The sequence below is a fragment of the Herpailurus yagouaroundi genome, unplaced genomic scaffold (genome assembly GCF_014898765.1).
Source record: "Herpailurus yagouaroundi ecotype Mexico unplaced genomic scaffold, PumYag 201, whole genome shotgun sequence".
Lineage (NCBI taxonomy): Eukaryota > Metazoa > Chordata > Mammalia > Carnivora > Felidae > Herpailurus > Herpailurus yagouaroundi.
Window position 1 is genome coordinate 312,660 of NW_024412432.1, and position 23,096 is coordinate 335,755.

Genomic DNA, 23,096 nt, shown 5'->3' on the forward strand with positions numbered 1-23,096 from the left:
ATAAACGTGGTTGCCCTCTCTGGTATGTGCCCTGTGTTAACTCCCTCATGCCTGTCTTGTTTAGCTCTCTGGTGCTAGAGCAGCTCTGCTGGCCCCAGATACATTCTGGAATTTACAGTCACCCTCACTGTAGCTCCTTCTCAGTTACAGAGCATAACCACAAGGTGGGAGAGGTTCTATCTGTCACAGTAGCTAGGGCTCTTCTGCCCATGGTTCCTCTCTAGGGGACAGAGAGAGGAGTCCTGAGCACCAAGGAATGCACATGGCCAGAGAGACCCTGGGAAGATAATCTGAGACAATGCTGGGGAAGGCATCCATCCCTCATAAATGCCATATAGTAGCATAAACTGCTTTCCTTGGAAAACTAAAAGGGCTTCTCACAGCTAAGAGAGCCATGGAGTGGCAAGAGGGTTGGAGAGGTGAGTTCACATCCCCATAGTTATAAGATCCAGGCCCCTGCTACAGGTTCTTCTCCAATTTGGGTATAAAATATAAGCAGTAAACTACAGCTGGGAAAAATCTGAGCAAAGTTTGGAAAAAGAGGTTAATAATAAAATACAATTTTAGTAAGGACAGAGAACTATGGGAATACATAAGGGGTTCAGGTATGGGAATACATATTTCCCTGAACATAGGCGGGTTCAGGGAAAGCCCACTGGGAAACTGCTATTTAAGCTGAGACCTATAAAGTGAGTAAAAGTCCATCTGCGAAAAGAAAAAGGGTCAAATGTCCTGGACTGAGGAGAATGGCATATGTGAAGAGCCAAGAGGAGCATTGAACTGCAGAGCAGAGGGGACTAGGAATTCACAGGGAAGTAAAGAACTGGGAAATGTGTGTCTGTGACACAGACTGAAGAGGGAACTGTTTTATAGGAGGGTGGAAAGATGAGCAGTGGCCTCTAGAGCCCAGGCTAAAGATTCCCAATTCTAGGGGCACCTGGGTGGCTCAGTCGGTTGAGCATCTGACCTTGGCTCAGGTCATGCATGATCTTGCAGTTCGTGGGTTCGCGCCCCGCATCGGGCTCTGCACTGACAGCTTAGAGCCTGGAGCCTGCTTCGGGTTCTGTGTCTCCCTCTCTCTCTGCTCCTCCTCTGCTCATATTCTGTCTCTCTTTCAAAAATAAATAAATATTAAAAGAAAAAAAAAGATTCTCAGTTCTGGATTGAACCATTGACACAGGTTTTAAGGTAGAAGAATGAAATAATTAGACTTATATTTTTAAGTTTTTCGAATTTTGTAATTCACATACACATATATATATACTTTCATATAAGTGCATAAATGATTATACCATACATGTTGGTAGGCTTTTATTAACTGTTTCTCCTTTGTTTTCACCATCTTAACTTGCCCCCCTCCCTTTTTCTGCACTCCCTACCATCTGCCACCCCTGTACCCTGTAACCCATGTTAATAGCCTGGTTTGAGTCCTCCTGTATTTTCTCCATGTTCACATGGCTGTATACAGAGACACACATTCACAATTACATTTACTTACACATTCACACAGACATACACATACACATACACACACATACTCACACACACTCTATATCTAAAGGGCATTGTGTGAATGTGTTTGTGTAGTAACGTTTTACAAAATAAGATCACTTTTCTGCATCTTGCTTTCCTCACTCAACCATTCCTCATATAAATGCTTCTAGGTGGGGCACCTGTGTGGCTCAGTCTGTTGAGTGTCTGATTCTTGGTATCGGCTCAGGTCAGGATCTCAAGTTTCCTGGGATATGACCCTGCCTTGAGCTCTGCACTGATAGTGCAGAACCTACTTGGGATTCTCTCTCTCTCCCTCTCTTTCTGTCCCTACCCACCCCCTCTCTCTCACTCAAAACAAATAAGTAAAACATTAAAAACAAATTTTTTTTAAATAAAGATAAATCAATACATAAAATAAATGCTTCTAGGTCAATTTAGCTCCAATTCATATTTTTCATGGGATCATATTATACCCTGATGTGGATGTTCCATAATAAAGTCAACAATTCTTTTAGAGATGGACAGTCACATAATTTTCAGGTTTTTATCATTCAAACAATGAAGCAGCAAATATTCTTATTCAAAAGTCCTTTATTCTAGTGGCTTTATGCTAGAAAATAGATATATTCCCAGGAATGGGAAATGAGAACAAACAGTATTGCAGTTCCTACTTATAAAATGCTTTCCAGACAGGCTGGCAAAATTCCCATCTGAACAAGCAGTCAATAAGAGTTCACCCTTCTCCCCATATCACTGCCAGGAATAAGTGTCATAGCTGCTCTTTGTATTTTCTGATCTGAGGGATGACGTCACTTGATTTCTTTGGCCACTAGTGTTGGGGTTTTCTTTTCACTTGTTTGTTTATTAATTTCCTCATCTGTGAATTATTTAGTCAGACTTAATTTTTCTAAGGTTTGCCTTTCTAAGTCTATAACTATACATTATAAAACCTGACCCATGAATTATCATTTGCATTAGTAGTCTAGAAGGCAGGGATGGCTTGCTTAAACATCCATTATCAAGTCTGAAAACCTCGAAGCTATAAGGAAAAAGTAGACATATTTGTCTACATAAAAATGAAAACCTTATATGTGGTGAAACATACTCTAAGCAGTGGTTTTGGCAGATCTGCAAGTTTAAATGATCAATTGACTGCAATTGGGAAAACAGATTAAAGGAGAAGTGGCAGGAAGTGAATTAAGAGATTGTTTCCAATGTCTACATGGCCAAGAACAGGTTTGAGCAGATAGAGTGGACAGGTCATGCCAGTTAACTGAATGTAGGGGAGCAAGGAATGGAGACTATAAAAATATAAATGTTAACTTATTTTAACTAACATTTAATTAACATGGGTTAAGTAAAAAGAATATGAGCTTAGAGAGAGCACAGCTGGATCTGTCACCCCTGGAGACCTACCTCCTCGGAACAAGGGTGAAATCCCTGAGCTATGCTTTCCTTAACTATAGTAATGGGCATACTATCCCCCATTTCTCACAGTGGTTGGGATTAAATGAGCAGATGTAAAAGCCTGTAGAGCAGGACCTGGTACAAGGCAAGACCTTATGTACCTCACCTCTCTTCCTCGTCCTATATCTTCCTGGCTCTCACTAGGCTGGGCTCACAGAAAATTGCCGGAGTCCAGCTCCAGCAGGTCCAGGGGTCCCTGAAGGATGAATGGCATCGGCGAGAATAACAAATGGACACAAACAACAGCAGTGTGTTAGACTGGTGACTTTATTGTGGCAAGCGTGGCATTATATGTGTTAGCAATTTCCTTGTAGAGTGCGTCATCTGTTTCTCGGCTTTACCTAATTCTAAAAATGTTCCTTTGTGTAATCACCCATTAAAGAACTTCATGCTTATTTCTTTGTAACGTTTCCTCCTGCTTTTTTGTTTATTGATTAATTTCTTCATACTACTTTCATTATGTATCTACGTTTATTTGTAGTTTATAAAGCATTTGCTTTGCTGTTTTCACGAAAGGTCATCTAACTCTCAACACCTCAAGTGGAACATTTACAGGGACATGACTTCTTAATTGTTCCTTTGAACCATTTGCGGTACAAGGAACAAAAGTATTCGCTTTGGTCTGGGGTGCCAGGAGAGAGCCAAGAGGGCCCTGGGAATCCACGCCCTATGTGCTCCCAGAGAGACAAGGTATACCTAGGAACTAATGAACCATTCCGTAACTTAACACACCAGATCCAGTTATCATTAGGAATGCCTCCTGGGGGCCAAGTGGGCCTAGGGGCTGGAGTAACTTGTATCCATGGATACATTCCTTTGTTGCTAGAGTGGGGATTTCGAACCCTTTTGTTCCCCTCCTTGGCTGGGAAATATATGGGCTATCTTTCCTTTAGGTAGAGGATGGGCAGGTAGGCGTGGCACCAGCTGGATATAAGGTTTCTTTTTTGTCCTGAGTAACAGAAGGGATACCAGTAGCTTCCCATTCGGAGGGTCGCTGTGCGTTGCCCTTCTGCCAACCACCTGGGCTGTCACATCAGGAAGGCTGAATGGATGGTGGTTCATGTGGGGCAGTAGTAACCAAGCCTGCTTGCTGGTCAGAGTCACTTTTTTGAATTTATAGATCCCTGGGTTCCACTCCCAGAGATTCTTTTTTTTTTTTTTTAATGTTTATTTATTTTTGAGAGAGAGACAGAGCATGAGTGGGGGACAGACAGAGACAGAGAGGGAGACACAGAATCCAAAACAGTCTCCGGGCTCTGAGCAGTCAGGCTCCAAGCCCTGAGCTGCCAGCACAGAGCCCGACGCAGGGCTTAAACTCCGGAACGGTGAGTTCATGACCTGAGCTGAAGTTGGACGCCCAACTGACTGAGCCACCCAGGTGCACCTCCACTCCCAGAGATTCTAATTCTGTTGGTCTGGTGTGGTACTCTGGAAATTTTGTATTTTTATCAAGCTTTCCAGGAGATCGCGATAATTAGCCAGACTGGGAAACAGCCTTCCCAAAGGGCATAGGATCTAGTGGAAAAGACAAACGGTTAAAACCAAGCCAGTCACCAGGCTGTACATTAAATCACCAGAACTTAGTCATCCTGCACAACTGAAACTTTGTGCCCTTTGGCCAACATCTCCATTTCTGACACTGCTCAGCCCCTGGCAACCGCTGTAGTTAATAACACTGGATTGTATACTTGAAATCTGCTAAAAGAAAAGACTTTAAGTGTTCACACACACACACACACACACACACACACACACACAAGGTTTATGTGAGGTGATGGAGACGTTAATTAGCTTGATTGTGGTAAACATTTCACAAAGTATGTATGTATCAAAACATCACTGTTGTGTACCTTAAATATATACAATGTTTACTTGTCAATTATACTTCAATATAAGCAGTGGTTTTGGCAGACCTGCAAGTTTAAATGATCATTTGATTGCAATTGGGAAAACAGATTAAAGGAGAAGTAGCAGGAAGTGAATTCAGAGGTTGTTTATTGAATTATACTTCAATAAACGGGGGAAACTGAGTCAGGGTGGTATGGCCATAAGAAGGGCATGTGAGGTGCTATGAATGGTCTGGCCTCAGTGAGGTGTAGAGGTCTCACAGAGGGGGTGAGATCAGATCCTGAAAGAGAGAATGGACTGTGCTGTCAGCAGGGGAGTTGAGGGAGGGAAAGGAGAGGTAGGTTGAGGTTAAGTGGGAGGCTCTTGAAATGCTGGCTAAGGAGTTTGGACTTTAGCACAAAGGCAATGGAGACTCATCAAACGTTTTTAAGCAGGGCAGTAACTTGCTAAGAACTTGTCTTAGTAACTGAGTAAAACAACCCTGGCAGCCCTGTGGAGAATGCACTCTACAGATGTTAGGGATTGTCTTTGTTAAAACTATGATTATGCAAACAGCCTGATTTGGAAAATATACCCCTATGTGATCCTCCATTCTGCTCAAGGTGAGTGGAAGTACAAATAATAGTGTGGTCAAAGTGATGAAATATTGGGAAAAACACAGCAGCAAATTTGCCTCATGCCCTGTCTCAAGGTAAATACCTTTAAAGTTCTAGCTTTTTATTTTGAAATTAATTAGCACTTTTCCTTTAATAACCTTGCAGAGATATAGACTGAAAAATAGCAAAATCTTGAAATGCGCCAATTTAGAGGTGAGCTCAGCTGCTCAAAAAATGCTTTACTGAATTTAAACCACAGCTTTATATTTGCCAATGAGTAGTAATAAAAGATCATTTTGTCTGTTGGACAAATGATTCAGTATTAGTGAAGGAAGAAATTAGAACACAAAGTGTATTTTTCACAAAGCAATTCAAAGTTAAAACTGTGAAGAGCCCTTGACTTCCAGCCCAGTACCCAAGTCCTTGTGCTGTTTATGATACAGACAAGCTGAAATGGGTGTGCCCAGCCAGGAGACACAATGGCACTTGGAGGCTTTGCATGGGAGCTATCATAAATGGAGAGGAGAAGGGAGAGGGAGAGAGACACTGGTTAGAAAGATTTACTGTCCTAGTCATCAGATGAGATGGGCAACACCCAAAGACTGCTGGGTAAATTGGAGGGTTACTTTCAGGTGGGCCCCTCCCCCAGCACGATAAGCACTGCTAAAGTGCAAGGGAGGCATGGAGCCAGGCCTCTCCAGACCACCACAGCAAGGATGGAAGAAGAAGGAGGAGCTCCAGTCAATCCCCTCAGCCCCTGCTTCGCCAGTATGCTCCTTGAGAACATACAGATTCCAAAGGAAAACAATAGGATTCTCTCACACCAGGCATCTTATATTAGCTTAGAAAATAATGAGTTTTCTTTGAATAATAAATAATGGCATTTTTTTCCAATTACAAAAATATACATGTTTATGGTAAAAATTTAGAAAAGCAAAAGCTTATAAAAATTACCCAAAGCCCCCCACCCAACAATAAACACTGTTAATATTTTAAAAGCTTGTTGCCAGATTTTTTACCTCAATACCCGGGATTTGTTGTCTCGCTGCTTCAAAGAATGAAGAGGTGGATGCAGAATAAAATGAGCTGCAGGCAGAAGTTTATTAGAGTATAAGCTTAGAAAGTAAGAATAGTATGAAAGCTCTCTTTACAGAGAGGGGGCATTCGAAAGTGAATACCGACGGACTTCAAGCTGTATTACAAAGCTGTAATAATCAAGACAGTATGGTACTGGCACAAGAACAGACACACAGATCAATGGAATAGAATAGAGAAGCCAGAAATGGACCCACAAACATATGGCCAACTAATCTTTGACAAAGCAGTAAAGAATATCCAATGGAATGAAGACAGTCTCTTCAGCAAGTGGTGCTGGGAAAACTGGACAGCGACATGCAGAAAAATGAACCTTCTTATACTTTCTTACACCATACACAAAAATAAACTCAAAATGGATGAAAGACCTAAATGTAACACAGGATGACATCAAAATCCTCAAGGAGAAAGCAGGCAAAAACCTCTCTGACCTTGGCCGCAGCAACTTCTTACTCAACATGTCTCCAGAGGCAAAGGAAACAAAAGCAAAAGTGAACTATTGGGACCTCATCAAAATAAAAACTTCTGCACAGCGAAGGAAACCATCAGCAAAACTGAAAGGCAACTGACAGATTGGGAAAAGATATTTGCAAATGACATATCAAATAAAGGGTTAGTACCCACAATCTATAAAGAACTTAGCAAACTCAACACCCAAAAAACAAATAATTCAGTGAAGAAATGGGCAAAAGACATGAATAGACACTCCTCCAAAGAAGACATCCAGATGGCCAACCAACACATCAAAAAAATGCTCAACATCACTCATCATCAGGGAAATACAAATAAAACCACAATGAGATACCACCTTATACCTGTCAGAATGGCTCACATTAACAACTCAGGCAACAACAGATGTTGGTGAGGATGCGGACAAAGAGGATCTCTTTTGCATTGCTGGTGGGAATGCAAACTGGTGCAGCCACCCTGGGAAATAGTATGGAGGTTCCTCAAAAAATTAAAAATAGAACTACCCTATGACCCAGGAATTGTACTACTAGGTATTTATCCAAGGGATACAGGGGTGCTGTTTTGAAGGGGCACATTCACCCCAATGTTTATAGCAGCTCTATCAACAATAGCCAAAGTATGGAAAGGACCCAAATGTCCATCAACAGATGAATGGATAAAGAAGAGGTGGTATATATATACAACGGAGTATTACCCGGCAATCAAAAAGAATGAAATCTTGCCGTTCACAACTACGTGGATGGAACTGGAGGGTATTATGCTAAGTGAAATTAGTCAGTCAGAGAAAGACAAATATCATATGATTTTACTCATAGGAGGCTTTTAAGATACAAAACAGATGAATATAAGGGAAGGGAAGCAAAAATAATATAAAAACAGGGAGGGGGACAAAAACATAAGAGACTCTTAAATATGGAGAACAAACAGGGTTGCTGGAGCGGTTGTGGGAGGGGGTTGGGCTAAATGGGTAAGGGGCATTAAGGAATCTACTCCTGAAATCATTGTTGCACTATATGCTACCTAACTTGGATGTAAATTAAAAAGACAAATTAAATAAGGGCACCTGGGTGGTTCAGTCGGTTAAGTGTCTGACTTTGGCTCAGGTCATGATCTCATGGTTCATGAGTTTGAGCCCCGCATCAGGCTCTGTGCTGACAGCTCAGAGCCTGCAGCCTGTTTCGGATTCTGTCTCTGGCTCTCTCTGCCCATCTCCGGCTTGTTTTTCTAAAATAAATAAACATTAAAAAAATTAAAAATTAAAATTAAAATTAATTGAATAAAAATTAAAAAAAAAAAAGAAAGAAAGTGAATACCAAGGACTTTAGGCAAGGGTCTTTGTTTTATAGGGCTTTTGGTCATTCCCCTTCACCTCCTCCTTGTTCCTTCTTAGGGTCTACTCTTAGTGGCTAGGTAACTCTAAATGCCTAGTCATTCCTTTTTGATTAACTAGTTTCTATTGTATGAGAGGTGGTCTACTGCCATAACTTTCCTCGTGGGTTCTACATTTTTTATGGTCTACTTATTTTTATTCAGGTCTTTTGTTTGTCAAATTCCTGAGGGACCCTGAGGGGGAATAGGTGGTGTCTGTTACATTCTTAAGAAGAACTTTACACCTGAGGGAGTTTGCCTGAGGTCAGACATTCCCAGAAGAAGTGTTTTAAAATTTGTGTTTTTCCTCACCGAGAAATCTTTAAGCCCTAGGCTCTCCCTTTCTGCCTACTGAATTCTATCATTCCCTATCACACTATCAAACATCTCTCTATTCATATAAACTAAAAAAGATAGTTTTCAAAAGTGGACTCTTGTCACAAATAATTTTTGTAAGCTATTTTTCCATTCAACAATATGTTTTGGACATCCAAAAATTGACAATTACAGTTATACATCCTCTTTTTGTCAGTTGCATAATATTTGGATGTGTAGGGGACAAGGGCAGGTTGCCCCAAGATGGGCCACTTCAGCATGAACATTATTTTGACTTAAAAGCAATCAAACCCAGCAGATTCAGGAAAACATCTTTACCTCCCCCTCAACTGCCTGCCTATGTCAGGATGAGACCTATTAACAGAGATTCCTCTTTACCTAAGAACTTAACTATATAAGAACAACCTTTGTTTTCTAGACATCTCCTTTCACCTTCCTACTAATGGCCTTCCTCCCCTTTGTATCCATAGACCCTGCCCCTCTCCTTAGCTCATATAAACATGTTGCCTGTCTTTGGAATTTCCATGTCTGTGTGGATTCCCCACATGTACACTGTTAAATATGATTTTCTCCTGTTAATCTGTCTCATACCAAATTGATTCTTAGTCAAGCTAGAAGGATCTTCAAGTGTGTAAGAAATGCTTTCTCTCCAACAAATGAAACTAATTCATTTAAACAATTCTCTTTTGATAGACTTTCTACTTTTCACTACAATCAGCAACATTCCAATAAATATAATCTATCTATCTAAATGGATAGCTTGGGGGTTTTTTGGCTTTCTTGGGGCTTTTTTGCTGTTCTTTTGTTTGTTTTTGCATGTGTGTCCAATTACCCATATAGGATAAACTCTAAGAAGAGAATCACCCATAAAGTCGACACCTCCTGCCTCACAGCCACCTCCCTGCTCACCTCCAATAGCAGAGCTGTGGGTTTTGCCTGACAAGCCACTGACCCGCACCCTTAGAAAACAGGCTGTATCTGCAGGGGAGATGCAGATCTTCAACTCACCTTTCATGTGAAAAAAGGAGGGCTAACTCCACACCTCAGCCCATCACACAATCCTGGCAAATCAAAGAAGTACCAGAGATCAGCTCAGGAAGGCCCATGATTCAGATGGGTCCAGAGAGAGGCAGGGCTGGGGCCTGGCCTGGAACTATAGGGTCTGTCAACACTAAAGCCTGGAACTTCTGTCAGTCACCACAGGGAGAGTGTTCTCCAAGAATGAAGCCAATACAGAGGAAAGCAAAGTTGACAGATGGTTTTATTTTGGTCCCTGGACTCTGGAGCCAGCTTTATTTCCTGTATCCTTTGATTTTTTGAGCTGATATATGTATACCCTCCTTTTCCTCCCATACCCCTCAAATCACTGTAGTCTCTCTATCTCATAATTAAAAAAGTCCTTCTCAGGGCCCAGCCCCCTGTATACAGGCACTGGCCTCAGGGCCCTGACTAGGTGGCACCCTAGTGATCCTGCCCAGTTGTCTGGCCTCAGTGGCTAATCTCAAGCCTGACAAATGCCAGGAGCCTGGTTGGCCAGAGACAGGAGTACTTGGAGACAGGCAGGTCAGCAGCTGATCTGGGAAGGGACGTTCCTCCCATTCCTACACAGAGATGCCCACGGAGGCCTTTCTCACTTCCTTATATGTTTTGCAGAATAATAATCTCATTTTAAAAGGCAGGGACAGGGGGTTTATTGTCAACTAAGTATGAGAAACTCTGAACTGAAGAACTATAAACAACTTTGATTTTAAGTGTTTACTGCTGAACTTCTCAGACTCCTTAACATGCTAATATGCATCAGGACTCTCCAATCCCACGTGGTCTGGGCTTGGAGAGGCCAGACAGCCCAAAAGCTGCCAGGTGAGAGTCCTGGGCTACACTTTCCAAACCGAAGACTTTAAGCAAGTCACTAACCTCTCTGAGCCTCAGTTTCCTCATCTCTAAAATACCTTCTTCTTAGAGCTGCTGTGAAGATTTCATCAGCAAAGTGTTTGAACAGCACTGAAACATCAAAAGTCTGCAATAAATGTTAGCTATTAACATTTTAGCATTAAAGTCCACAGTGTACGTTTTCCATTATTGCCTTATCTTCTTGATCACCTTTCTTCTTGATCAAATGCATAGTCCCCTCCATTTTCTTTGTACTTGTGTTTATATCCCCAAGTACAACCCCAACAGGGCAGGGAGCACTTTGTGCTTACTGTTTGCTACTATGGCAGGAGGCCTGTTGACAAGAGGTGATGGTGGAAGGGTGTGGTTTAAGCAGTTAGATCCAGTCTGCTGGGAGCCAAGGTCACCTTGACTTCTGACCTCCACACTGGCTTTAGCCCATGCTGAGGTTCTTCATGTGTATACTGTGGTCACAGTGCATCTGCCAGAGGGGGTTTTCTTCTCAGCTGAGGTTTAATTAGGGTATTTTTCTCTTTCCTTTCTTTGTGCCTTTGGAATTTACAGTCTTAGAAATGTTTCCATTCAAAATAAAGTGGGTTTTTTTGTTTGTTTGTTTTTGTTTTTTTTATTTTGAGGGAAAGATAGAGTGTGAGCTGGGGAGGGACAGAGAGAGAGGGAGACAGAATCTGAAGCAGGCTCAGACTCTGAGCTGTCAGCACAGAGCCCAGCATGGAGCTCAAACTTGTGAACCCCAAGATCATGACCTGAGCTGATGCTCAACCAACTAAGCCACCCAGGTGCCCCTACAACGAAGTTTTTTATTAGAATAGTGCATACTGGAGTAACTGGGATAAATGGAGATATGGAGTATTCTAGATCCCACACATCCTGCTCCCTTGAGAAAGAGGCAGGTGGGTAGGATGGTGGGATGTGTATAAGTACATTGAATTTCAGAAGGACACTTCTTGAGGTGATGACTTTAACAGATCAGATGCCCCTGCCTGTGAACTTCTGCCAAGGAGTCAATATTTTAAATATCATTTGTTTTTGGCTGGTCCCCAAATATATTACAGTTCTTCCCAAGGAGAAATTTTTCATCTCTTTGGATACCTCCTTGAAGTTCAGGCAGCACCCCAGTGTAATAAATATGGGCTGGCTCCTTAAAAGTCCTATTCAATCCCAGGCAGGTGGTGCAGTTTTTAGAATCCTTGGGTGAGGGGTCTCCTTACTTGATTGCAATTGGTAACCAGTATTTTCAATTTTTGTTTATTTTTCACCAGTGCCTACTGTGTGGCAATCAGACCAATGGTGGTCAAAGGCTTCTTTTTTCGTTTTTAAAAAAAATTTTTTTGTAATGTTTATATATTTTTGAAAGAGATAGAATGTGAGCAGGGGAGGGGCAGAGAGAGACAGAGACAGAATCTGAAGCAGGCTCCAGGCTCTGAACTGTCAGCACAGAACCTGACACAGGGCTCAAACTCTCGAACTGCAAGATCATCACCTAAGCCAAAGTTGGATGCTTAACTGACTGAGCCATCCATGTGCCCCAAAGGCTTTTTTTTTTTTTTAGTTTATTTATTTATTTTGAGAGAGAGAGCAGGGGAGTAAGTTGTGGGGTTTTTTTTTGCTTGTTTGTTTGTTTGTTTGTTTGTTGAGAGATAGAGAGTGATGGGGTTTTGGGGTGATGGTGGGACTCAGAGCTGATGGCCAAGAAAGAATTCTTGAATAAGTCTTTGGTGCAAAAAGGTGATTTTATTAAAGCATGGGGACAGCACCCATGGGCAGAAAGAGCTGCACTGGAGTTGTGAAGAGTGACTGGTTATATACTATGGAATTAGGGGAGGTAAAGTCAAAAGGGAAGTTTCCAAAGAGATTTTCATATGATAAAGACTCACAGATTACTGGAGGCCTAGCTATTGTCAAGCTAAGGTTGTTTTTCCCTCTAGCAAAGCATTAACATTATGACAGTAGGGAGTTCTTGGACTTTAGGCTATTGATAAGAGTCCATCTTTTTTTTTTTTTTTTTATAATTGTACTAAGATATTTGTAAACTGATGGGAGACTCTTAATGGTTTAACCATCTGTTTTCTGTCCTTTCCTTTGTTTTTGGACAGCCAGGAGCTCCTGAGAAATATTACACATATCCCATCTTGTGGGAGGGGGCGTGTGTGCTAGCTTGTACTTTGCCCCCAGTCTGCCTTATGCTGTCTCATCTGAGAGCAGGAGCAAGGGAGGGGCAGAGAGAGATAGAGAGAGAATCCCAAGCAGGTTCCACACTGCTATCATGGAGCTCAAAGCGGGGGGAACCATAAGATCCTGACCTAAGCCGAAATCAAGAGTCGGACTTAACCAACTGAATATTTAAAAATGCTTAAAAGATGTGTATACATATTAATATATTGATAAAATCTGATTGAGAAATGTAAAGTTGTTTCATTAAAAATGCATTTATTTAAATAAAACAATGTGAGCACATATTTTAAAATATTTAGCAAATAACAAAACAGATGGTGCACAGATATGTCAAAACTTGTGTGCCCGGGCACTGGCACAGCAGAGGTTTGGAGCCCCTGCCCCAAAGCAGGAACAGGAAGGGAGTCTACCCCTTGCTCTGGGCTGATGCATGTCTGTGAAAGCATCCTAGTCACTCTAGAGCATGAAACAGGTGTTGGGCAGTTGCACATGTATTTCACTATATTAAAAATTCAAATAGTATCATACACCCAGTTCAAGTGTTGAGGAATACAGTGCAAAGGAAGGCTCCCTCAGAGGCCCTACCCAGGGGCTCCACGATGCAGGAAGTTGAGTGAGTTGCAAAGGGAGGACCAGTCCTAAAGACTGAATTTACAAGGATCAACATCTTAAACATTGATTCTTTTCCTCCCCCCAGTTTATAAGCTGTTTCTCTGTAAGTATTCTTCTCTTTCTCTAGTTTAAAAGGGAAAGGAAGAGAAAGCTGAACTTTTTAGACCAAGCAACTAACCTTTTTCTGCAGAATTCACTTTGCAGGCACCCTCTGTCATCAAGTTCACCAAGCCAACACTCCACAGTGCCACCTCCTGGACGTCTGTCCCAGTCAGTCTTCCCTCCTCCGCCAGTGGTGGAGACTTCAGGCAGATCCATTTCTGTTTCCAGGTCAACCACAAGTGCCCTTCTTCCCTCCAGAGTTTAATATGACACTGTTAAAAAACAAAATTCAACCAAGTGAAGTTTGAAGATCTCATTGGCTTTATTGAATGATTCATAAATTGGGCAGCATTCTACCTAGCAAGTACAGAGATACTGGAAGAGTTGTACAAATGGAAGGTTTTTTACTGGAAGGAGGACCTGGCAAGGAAGTTATTACCAAAAGAAAACAAAAAAGATTGTTTCAGGCTGGGAGGAAAGACCCAGCAGGGTTTGTATCATGCAGATTACCTCACAAAGTGCTGATGAGTAAATTTCAGACCGATTGTTAAAAGGTCACATTCCTGGGACAGGTTGAAACTGTAATTAAGTCTTGGTTTGCTGGGGGTGGGGGGATAGGTTCCATCTGGGGTTTGTTGCTTCTTTTTTAACACATATACTATCTGACTCTGAGGATTTGCTCATATACACAGCTGTGAATAGAGTCTTGGTGCAAAACAGAATCAATGACAATGACTCACAATCAGGTCTGAGCTGAACCTTCTCTTCCTGGCCTCACCCTAGCAGAGTATCCAGGTCACAACCGGGCATTGTTTACCCAGAAGCAGAGGGAAGAACTTTAAGCTTTCTTATAAGACCATTTGAAAATGAATCAGAATGCAAGGACTCCTCTTTGGGAGAATGTCAGGACTGAGCAATGTGGTGGCAGACGGGGTTGGAAATGTTTGCTGTCTGCAACAAAGAAATCACAGAGTTTGGAGTTATTCTAATATTGGGATTTCCATTCAGCTTTCTTTGGTTTGCATTTGCCAGGTATTCCTTTTCCATCCCACTATTTTCCACTGCCCTGTGTCTGTCTGACACACACTGAACATAGGATGAAACACCAGGACTCTGACATCATTCTTGTCTTTTCCACTTGCCAGCTCAGCCACAAGCACTCAGTGAAGTGCCCCCAAATGCAGCACAAAGCAGGCACCCTGTGTTGCTGAGCGGACAGGTGGGGGTCCCAGAAGATGTCACCTGAATCCTCATTGACTGGTCTTTCTCCTGTCAAGTCTTTTGATTGGGAGAACATGCTAAGTGATTGAGTGTTAAAACTTCATTTAAAAAGTAAAAGAGGTTAGGGGCGCCTGGGTGGCTCAGTCAGTTGAGCGTTAGACTTCAGCTCAGGTCTTGATCTCATGGGTTTGTGAGTTCAAGCCCCGGGTCGGGCTCTGTGCTGACAGCTCGGAGCCTGGAGCCTGCTTCAGGTTCTGTGTGTCTCTCTCTCTGCCCCTTCCCCGCTTCGTGCTCTATCTCTGTCTCAAAAATAAGTTAACGCTTAAAAAAAAAAAAAAAAGTAAAAGAGGTTAACTAGAGCTAACTTCTTACCAAGTGTGGCCTAATAATCATTCTCTTCCAAGACTTTTCCCAGGATTAAATTCACAGTATTATTTAGGTAAATATTTAATAATTAATAGGCAACAGTCAATATGTATCTATCCTGTGTGGAACAATAGCTGGGAGAGTGATTAACAAAGAAACAGAAATCTACAAAACCTACAAATCTATAAGTGTTGCTTGCTGGGAATGTGACCAAGACTCAAATACAAAGTCATTATTAGTAGAGCCTGGGGATTAAGTGCATGGGCTTTGTAGTCAGGCAGATCTGAGAGCTAATCTGTCTGCCATTTATTAGACATGGTAGCTAACTTCTGTAAGCACAAATTTCCTCACTCTCAGGATGGGGACAATAATTCTACCTCAGGAATTTTGGAAGGATCACTTGAGAAAATGTACATGGTCTGCTTTAAAATTGCATCCTCAGTTTATCTCAGTACAACACTTGGGAGAGTGAGGAGTCAGGTCTTGCATTGAAGGGGCTGTTTTATCATGTATAACAGAGAAGGCTTGCATCCAGAATATCCTAAAAGTCATGAGATGAGCAGAGAATTGGGGGGAGCAATGAGCAAAAGAACTGAACAGGCACTTTTCAGGGGAAGACACCCAGGTAACCAATGAACATAGAAGAGGGTAGGCATTCAACTGCACTGTGTTGGGAAATGCAAAGCAAAACCATGATGGGCTGCCATTCACACTCACCAGCACAGCTAGCAAGAGGATGACTGACAATACCAAGTGTTGGTGAGAGTATAGTGTGGGAATGAGAATTAATGCAGCCACTCTGGAAAATAGCTCAGCATTGTCTTCTGAATGGAGGATGAACATGGCCCACAGCCCAGCAATTCCATGTACATCAGGAAATGTCTGCAAGAATGTTCAATGATCATAATCTGGAATTGGCTCAGATGCTATTCAACAGTAAAGTGGATAAGTGGATTTATTTTCATGCAATGGAATGTTATATGTCAATAAAGATAAATTAATTTCTGCTGCATAAAACAATGAATCTCAAATGTGATATACAGCAAAAGAAACTGAACACGGAAGAACACATAGTGTGAGATTCCATGTTTGTGAAATTCACAAACTGCAAGACAAAACCCAACTGGGGAAAGACAAATTTGGTGATGAACAATCAAAAGGAACAGGGAAGTGATTACTTTAGATGTGAGAGTAGAGGCTACCTTTGATGGGGAACGTGGGGTTGGTGAGAAGGGAGGTACTTTCTGGAGGGCTAGCCGTGTTGTATTTCTTTTTTAATATAAGCAACATTTATATGAGTGTTTGCTTTGTGATAATTCTTTCAGATGTATATTTTTGTTCTGTAAACTCTTTCTGTATGTGTGTCATATTTCACAACAACAAGGCTAAGGAAAAGAAAATGCATATAAAATCTTCAGCACTATGTTGAGTTCTCATTAAATAATGTAGTTGTGGGTTTTCTTAATGTTAATTTAGCAATGCTTCGCTAGAACTGCAAAACTAGATGATGGACTTCAAACTGACACCTCTCTTTCTAGTAGTAAAAGCTAAGAATGAGACAGAATGTGCCCAGCCCATAGGTGCATCAGGAGATACAGCCAGACAAGGACTTTTTCCCCTGGTGTTAACCAAACAAGCAGGCTGCAGGCAACCGTAAGGCACAGCACCTTGTGAGGTCATGTCCAGCAGAACCCAGAATTACCTAGGCTGGGTAAACAAGATTTTCTGAAGGTAGGGACAGCTGTGGGCATTTTACCAAACCTTCACTGGTGATTCTAACCTGCAGCCAGGGTTGAGAAATCTGTACCCGGCCTGAGGTGGAGAATGGCAGCTGCTGCCACAGGAGCATCTGCTGCTCCCAAGGATAATAGATACCCCAGAGATGGAGCAAAAGAGCCTGCAGCAGATACCATGCTCTCAAGGAATTTTGTGTGGCAGGCTGAGACGAGTAGTGAGGGGTGGGGGGAGAGCTGGTCCCCAACTCTGCCTCCTCCGGGTGACGAGTTGACGGAAGTTTGTTTCTTTAAATTTTTTTTTTCAACGTTTATTTATTTTTGGGACAGAGAGAGACAGAGCATGAACAGGGGAGGGGCAGAGAGAGAGAGGGAGACACAGAATCGGAAACAGGCTCCAGGCTCCGAGCCATCAGCCCAGAGCCCGACGCGGGGCTCGAACTCACGGACCGCGAGATCGTGACCTGGCTGAAGTTGGACGCTTAACCGACTGCGCCACCCAGGCGCCCCCGAAGTTTGTTTCTTAAGGCATCAGAGCTTCTGTGTTCACAAGTAGTACCTTATGTCCCCTTCAATGCTTGATACTGGAATTAATTTTTCAGAGAAGTGTATAGGCATCCCTCAGGTTCAACATTATCCTGTGTAACCGCCCATATACTGGATGCACAGACATAAGTTGTTGAAAATGTGATTTTCAGACCTCCTAAGAAATTTTGACTTTTTAACTACTAAAAAAGTTATAAGCTATTTCAATGCTGTAGCAATACCCAAAAATGTCAACTTACATATTTATGAGTCTTTCCCAATACATATGTGCCTCTAGAGACAAAAGACATGAATGAAGAAATGAAATGAAGGTAAGAGAAACTGAGCTTACCTGGGGGATGTGGCCCAGAAAGGATCCAGAGAACACCAGGGCAGCGTAGGTACGTCTCTGCACCTGCCGTGAGTACAGCCTTTGTGTACAGCAACTCTGTTCAAATCTGATGCAAACACCTGGAGTTAGCATCCGCCTCCACAGGTTAGGGGGCATGGTACCCAACAAGACTGTCCCCACTAAGATGCCAGCCACAAATTCAGGGATCCCCAGGCCATCTGCACTTCTGACCAAATGACGACAAGTCCAGGAGGTTCCCATTCCCAACTCTCCACCTTTGTTTCACTAATTCACTAGATCAACTCAAGGAGTTCAAGAAATCACTGTACTTAAAAACACAGTTTTTAAGATTTTAAGATTGAATAAAAGATTCAAATCAGGGCAGGACAAATGAAAAGATACATAGGGCAAGGTCTGAAAGAGTCATAAACACAGAGCTTCCATGCCCTCTCCCCAGGGAATGAGGGCACATCACCTTCCCAGCACATCAATATATTCACCAATCAGGAAGCTCTACCAAACTTCAGTGTCCAGAATTTTTACTGGGATTTTGTCACATAGCCATGATTGATGGAATCGTTGGTCATGTGATTGAACTCTATATCAAGCTTCTCTCTCCTCCTAGGAGGTCAGGCTGGCTCAAAGCACCAAACCTGCAATCACATGGCTGGCCTTTCTGGTGACCAGCCTCCATTCTGAGTCATCTTAAGATAAACTCTGGTACAATCCAAGGGGCTTATGAGTAACGAATTCCTATTACCCAGGAAATTCCTAGGAGTTAGTCTCATTCCTAGGAATGAAGGACAAAGGCCAGGCAAATTCCTTATATAACAAGCTTCATACTTTAGGACACCATGTTGTAGAAGAGGTAAAAGAGGATAGTTACATTACAAAGACTGAGCTTTTGTCTAAGAGCCATACGTAAGGGAATACTTAAACCAACCCTGATATGGAATGGGACTTTAGATAGACCAAATGGTCAAATTCAAAATGTTCTTTGTAAACCAAAATACTGTTTGTTAGCTGACAAGTTCAAAATGTACTGCCAGTCCACAAATTGTAGGCTCAGGGGGAAGATCAAAGCAGTTTCAAGGTTATGGAACTGACTAGCATCAACCAAATTTACCAAAGAATTTATATAAATCTGAGTAACAATATAGCAATTTACAACAAGGACTGTTTTGATTAGGTGATGGAGAATGATTGTACCAGTTTTTTGGTAATTCTTCCACCTACAGCAAAGCCAACATTCAGAGATAAATTAAATAAAAGAATTGTGCTTGGTGAGTATGGAATTGGAACAAAGGCAAACGCCCATGTATTCTCACCTTTTGACCCTCTTTCCTACACTCCAGATGTACTATCACCCTTCTGTTTTCATAGTAGAATCTTTCCTTGGTCACGCTTATAATATTTGTTTATATGTAACCCTCACTTACATCCTATTATATTTTTTCAAGGACACATAAAGGTCATCTTAATTGACATTTGTCAGCCAAGATTTAACAAGTTTCCCTCAGTACATATTTGCACTAAACCGTAAGGCTTATCTCATACTCATATCCACTTTTAAATCAGTTATGACCAGTAACTTCTGGAGCATCAATTTCTGATTTTACCCCAGAATTTGGCCTGTACACCTTTGTATACCATGGAAGAATTTGGTCTGTGAGTATAATTCAAATTTGCCATTCAAGCCAGCCAGTGTTTACTTCTTCAGGCATGTGTGACTAATCATAGGCATTTATTACATGCTTAGTTGCCTAAGTGGTATGTCCTAAAGCTAGAGCCTTTTAAAATGTTGTTTTCTTGACATTTGGTTGTCCAATTGAAGCCTTTACATATCTTTCATCAGCAGAGCATGAATAAAGAGTGGAGTTACTTCAGAATGAGTCTGAGACAGTCCCAGGATTATGGAGAGGCTAGAGAGGCAGGAAGGAGAGAAGCTCAAAAATACAATGTTACTTCTGCCTGGATTGATCTCCAATGTGTACATTTTTTTTATTTTCCAAAATCATTAAATGAAAAGGCAGCTGTTCCAAGGATTCAAGCCCATGACTAGACATGACACTTTGCTTCAGTCATTCATTGCCAGCATCTGCTTGATATGCTGACATTTCAGAAGCCTTCATGATGGTTCATCCTTGGATCTAAAGGACTAGAGTTGGACACACAGATGGCATCCCAGTTGTGTATACACAACCCTGTTTTATCTGCCACCCACACCACATACAGTTTTGTCAAGATTCTGTCACAATGCCAATGTAGCTTCTTTGGGAGCAGCCATTAGAAGAAGAAATTGTTTTTGTCAGCTGCCCAGTGGAGCAGGCCAGCCTGCTGAATGAAGCAGACTGGGCGTTCCATCTGTTTTCTCTTGGGAGTGGTCATGATACTTCTCATGAAGTATCTCAGTGGTGTGAGGCATGTGACAGATATGCCTCAGGGAACAGCACTGTGCTGTGAGCCAGGTAGTAACACCAAAGACTGTCAGAAATCAGTGTGGGCCTCGGTGAACCCTGGGTCAATGCCCATGTGGAGGAGCTCTTGTACTGGCAGCAGCAAAGCTCCTAAGGCCCACGACTCATCATGTCAAAAACAAGAACTGTGATCCACCTCTCCAAACACCTTCTCTCTGTGCTTCCTGTCCCAGTCATCAGCACCACCATCTATCAAGAAACCAGAAATCTCTCTTGGGTCACCTTCCCTCACCTCTCAGCAACCCATCGAGTTCAGCCATATGCCCTCTGAATTTTCTCAAATCTATCCACTTTTCTCCATCCCTAATGCCCTAGTTCAACTGGCATTGGGTATGTCCCTCCTGAAAAACTCTGACAGCTTCCTAACTGATCATCTTCATCTGCTGCCCCTCTGCTTGGTCTCCACCCTAGTCCAGGGTGATTTTTATTTATTTATTTATTTTTTTAATTTGAGAGAGAAAGAGAAAGAGCACAAGCAGGAAGGGAAGAGCAGAGAGAGAGGGAAAGAACTGTAAGCAGGCTCCAGGCTCAGCACAGAGCCCGACTCTGGTTTGGTCCCATAGACCCTGGGATCATGACTTGAGCTGAAATCAAGAGTCAGACGTTCAACTGACTGAGCCACCCAGGCACCCCGAGGGTAATTTTTTAAAATACAAATACATCACTGCCCTGATGAAAGTCTCCACAATCTCCCACTGGTTTCAGGACACAGATCATCAATATCCAGGTTTGATGCCTCTGCTTGCAACTCCACCTTCATCTTGGGCCACCGACCACCTCCCTCAAATCTTGACAGACCAGCTTTGCTGGCTTTGCTCTCAAATGTCTCACTAGACATGTCTACCAGCTCTTCCTTCTGCTTGCAGCAGAACCTTCTCAACACCATCCCCCTCTGTTTTATTATCGTAAAATAGACACAACATAAAATGTACCATTTCAACCATTTTAAGTATACAGCTGAATAGCATTAAATACATTTGTGTTGTCATGCAAAAATACAGAACGTGTCACTAGTTGCATGTCAGTCTTATGCAGGGACTATGCTAATCTTCACTGTATTGTTCCAGTTCTAGTCTATGTGCTGCTGAAGTGAGTACTCACCCTCTTCTGACTATCAAGTCTGACCCATCCTGCATATCTTAGCTTTAGTCACTTATTCAGGGAAGCCTTCCAAGACCAGGCCCATCCCTTGTCACATGAGTGACATGATTGTCTGATTGGTGTCTGCTCCCCTCACTAGATTGTGAGTGAGCTCCATTAGGGCAGAACTCAGGATGTAGAGGAGTGGTAGGCACATAGTAGCTCAGAGCATCCTAGTTAAATGAGTAAGTGAATGAATGAATCAATGAAACAATGAAGAAATGCAATTCTACCCACAGTAAAGACCACCTTGGCACTATTGTAGAAAACAATAAAATTCTGCATTGTCTTAAACTTCATTCCAGAGTAGGATCTTGGCTTCATCTTTGGAGAGGGTTTTTTGTTTTGGGTTTTTTTTCCCCCTTTTCTCAAATAGAAAAATTACTAATTTGGGCTTTACCTCTCATAAAAAAAGAAAATACATGGTAGTCTTTAAATAGTGTGTTTTCTTTTCATTCTATTTATTGAGGTTTTAAAACAACTGAGTCTAGTGTTAGAGCTCTGCAGCAGTTTGTAATTTCTAAAAACTAATGTAAAGTAGAGCTTATTTGGCACAAGTCTGCAAGACACTAAGCATGATCCTGCCCCACAATATCTGCACAGAAGCCCCTACCATCCATCAGGCTACTAGTGGGGTCTGGAGATGGCTTCCCTTGGAACCTGAGGTTGTCTGCACCCACCAAGTTCACAGAAAACTCGTCATGCTCACCTCCAGGAAGCCCTGCTGTGGGCCAGAAATAGCAGATCTAGGCTTTCATGGGACCAAGGACTCCAACCCTGAGTTACAGCAAGGACAGCTGACACACACATTACCCTTCACACTTTAAGTGTTATTCATAACACCAGGAGCTAGGGATCAACATCATCATCAACAACAGTATCCTAATTTTACAGATGAGGGGAAAACATTCAGAGGTCAAGCAGCAGGTCCAATATCTCTCAGTTGGGGCTTTTTCTTTTCATTTCATTTTGCTCTATATGACATTAACTGCTGCACTTTCAGAGGCAACTTCTATTATAATGGAACCCTTGAAGTGGTATAAACAAAGATTCTCTGGCCACTGTGCACTTGGACAAAGCCATAGAAAGTAGAAAGAAATGTGGCCTATGATTATAAAGCCCTTGAATATGACTGAACACTTAGCACTGATTGTACAGTCTGGTTTTTCAATGTGTGTTTACTCACTGGCTGATGAAAAGTCTGAGAAGAGGTATCACATAGTGATCAAGACTGCCTGGTAACACACAAAACCCTAAAAAGCTCTGGGCCCAAGAACTGTCCCCCAGGCTCTGTGTCCACTGCAGAGTGTCCTTGTGCAGACACAGGCTGGGAGCTGGTTCCTGTCCTGGCTTTCTGCCATTTCACTTTATCTTGGGGGAAAAGCTAGAATGCTCTCTGCCTCCAGGCATAGCATCTGGTAGGCGGGTCCCCCGGGTTTCCTCTAAATCCTGACTGTCCCCACCCTCTTCATGGAGAAGGTGGTAAAGAGCACACTAATCTCTCGGATCAAAGCAAGAACGAAATGCATAACGCTCCCACTGCAAGATCAGAGCATGCTTAGATAACCCCGTGGGCTCTTGGCTGAGGAGGCGATGAGAGAGAGGCGCCTGTCCTGAGGTCACAGACTGAAACCCTCTGACACCTGTCCTTTTGCCACCACTACCCCTGTCCAGCCTTGGCACCACTGAGCCAAAGTTTCCAGTGACCAAAAATGTCCCTCAGTCTGGCATCTCCCATCTCCCCATTAGGTTTTCCTTTTTTTGTATCTACAAATCTGCCTTTCATCACCTCTGCCTCGTGTTCTCCTCA

At 42.3% G+C, this 23,096-nt stretch overlaps 1 long non-coding RNA gene and 1 other non-coding gene across 2 annotated transcripts in view; both read right to left on the reverse strand.

The window, feature by feature from the left end:
* The window catches only part of LOC121014159 (uncharacterized), a 34,195-nt gene that overhangs the window by 8,990 nt on the left and 2,109 nt on the right, over positions 1-23,096 (reverse strand). The window contains exons 2-3 of the long non-coding RNA XR_005783062.1: positions 17,670-17,775; positions 13,549-13,744 (exon numbers count right to left, since the gene is read on the reverse strand). This is a non-coding gene — a long non-coding RNA (uncharacterized LOC121014159). The remainder of the gene's footprint in view (positions 1-13,548; positions 13,745-17,669; positions 17,776-23,096) is intronic.
* On the reverse strand, positions 21,138-21,243 carry LOC121014241 (U6 spliceosomal RNA). The gene has a single exon (XR_005783126.1). It is a non-coding gene; the product is annotated as a U6 spliceosomal RNA (small nuclear RNA).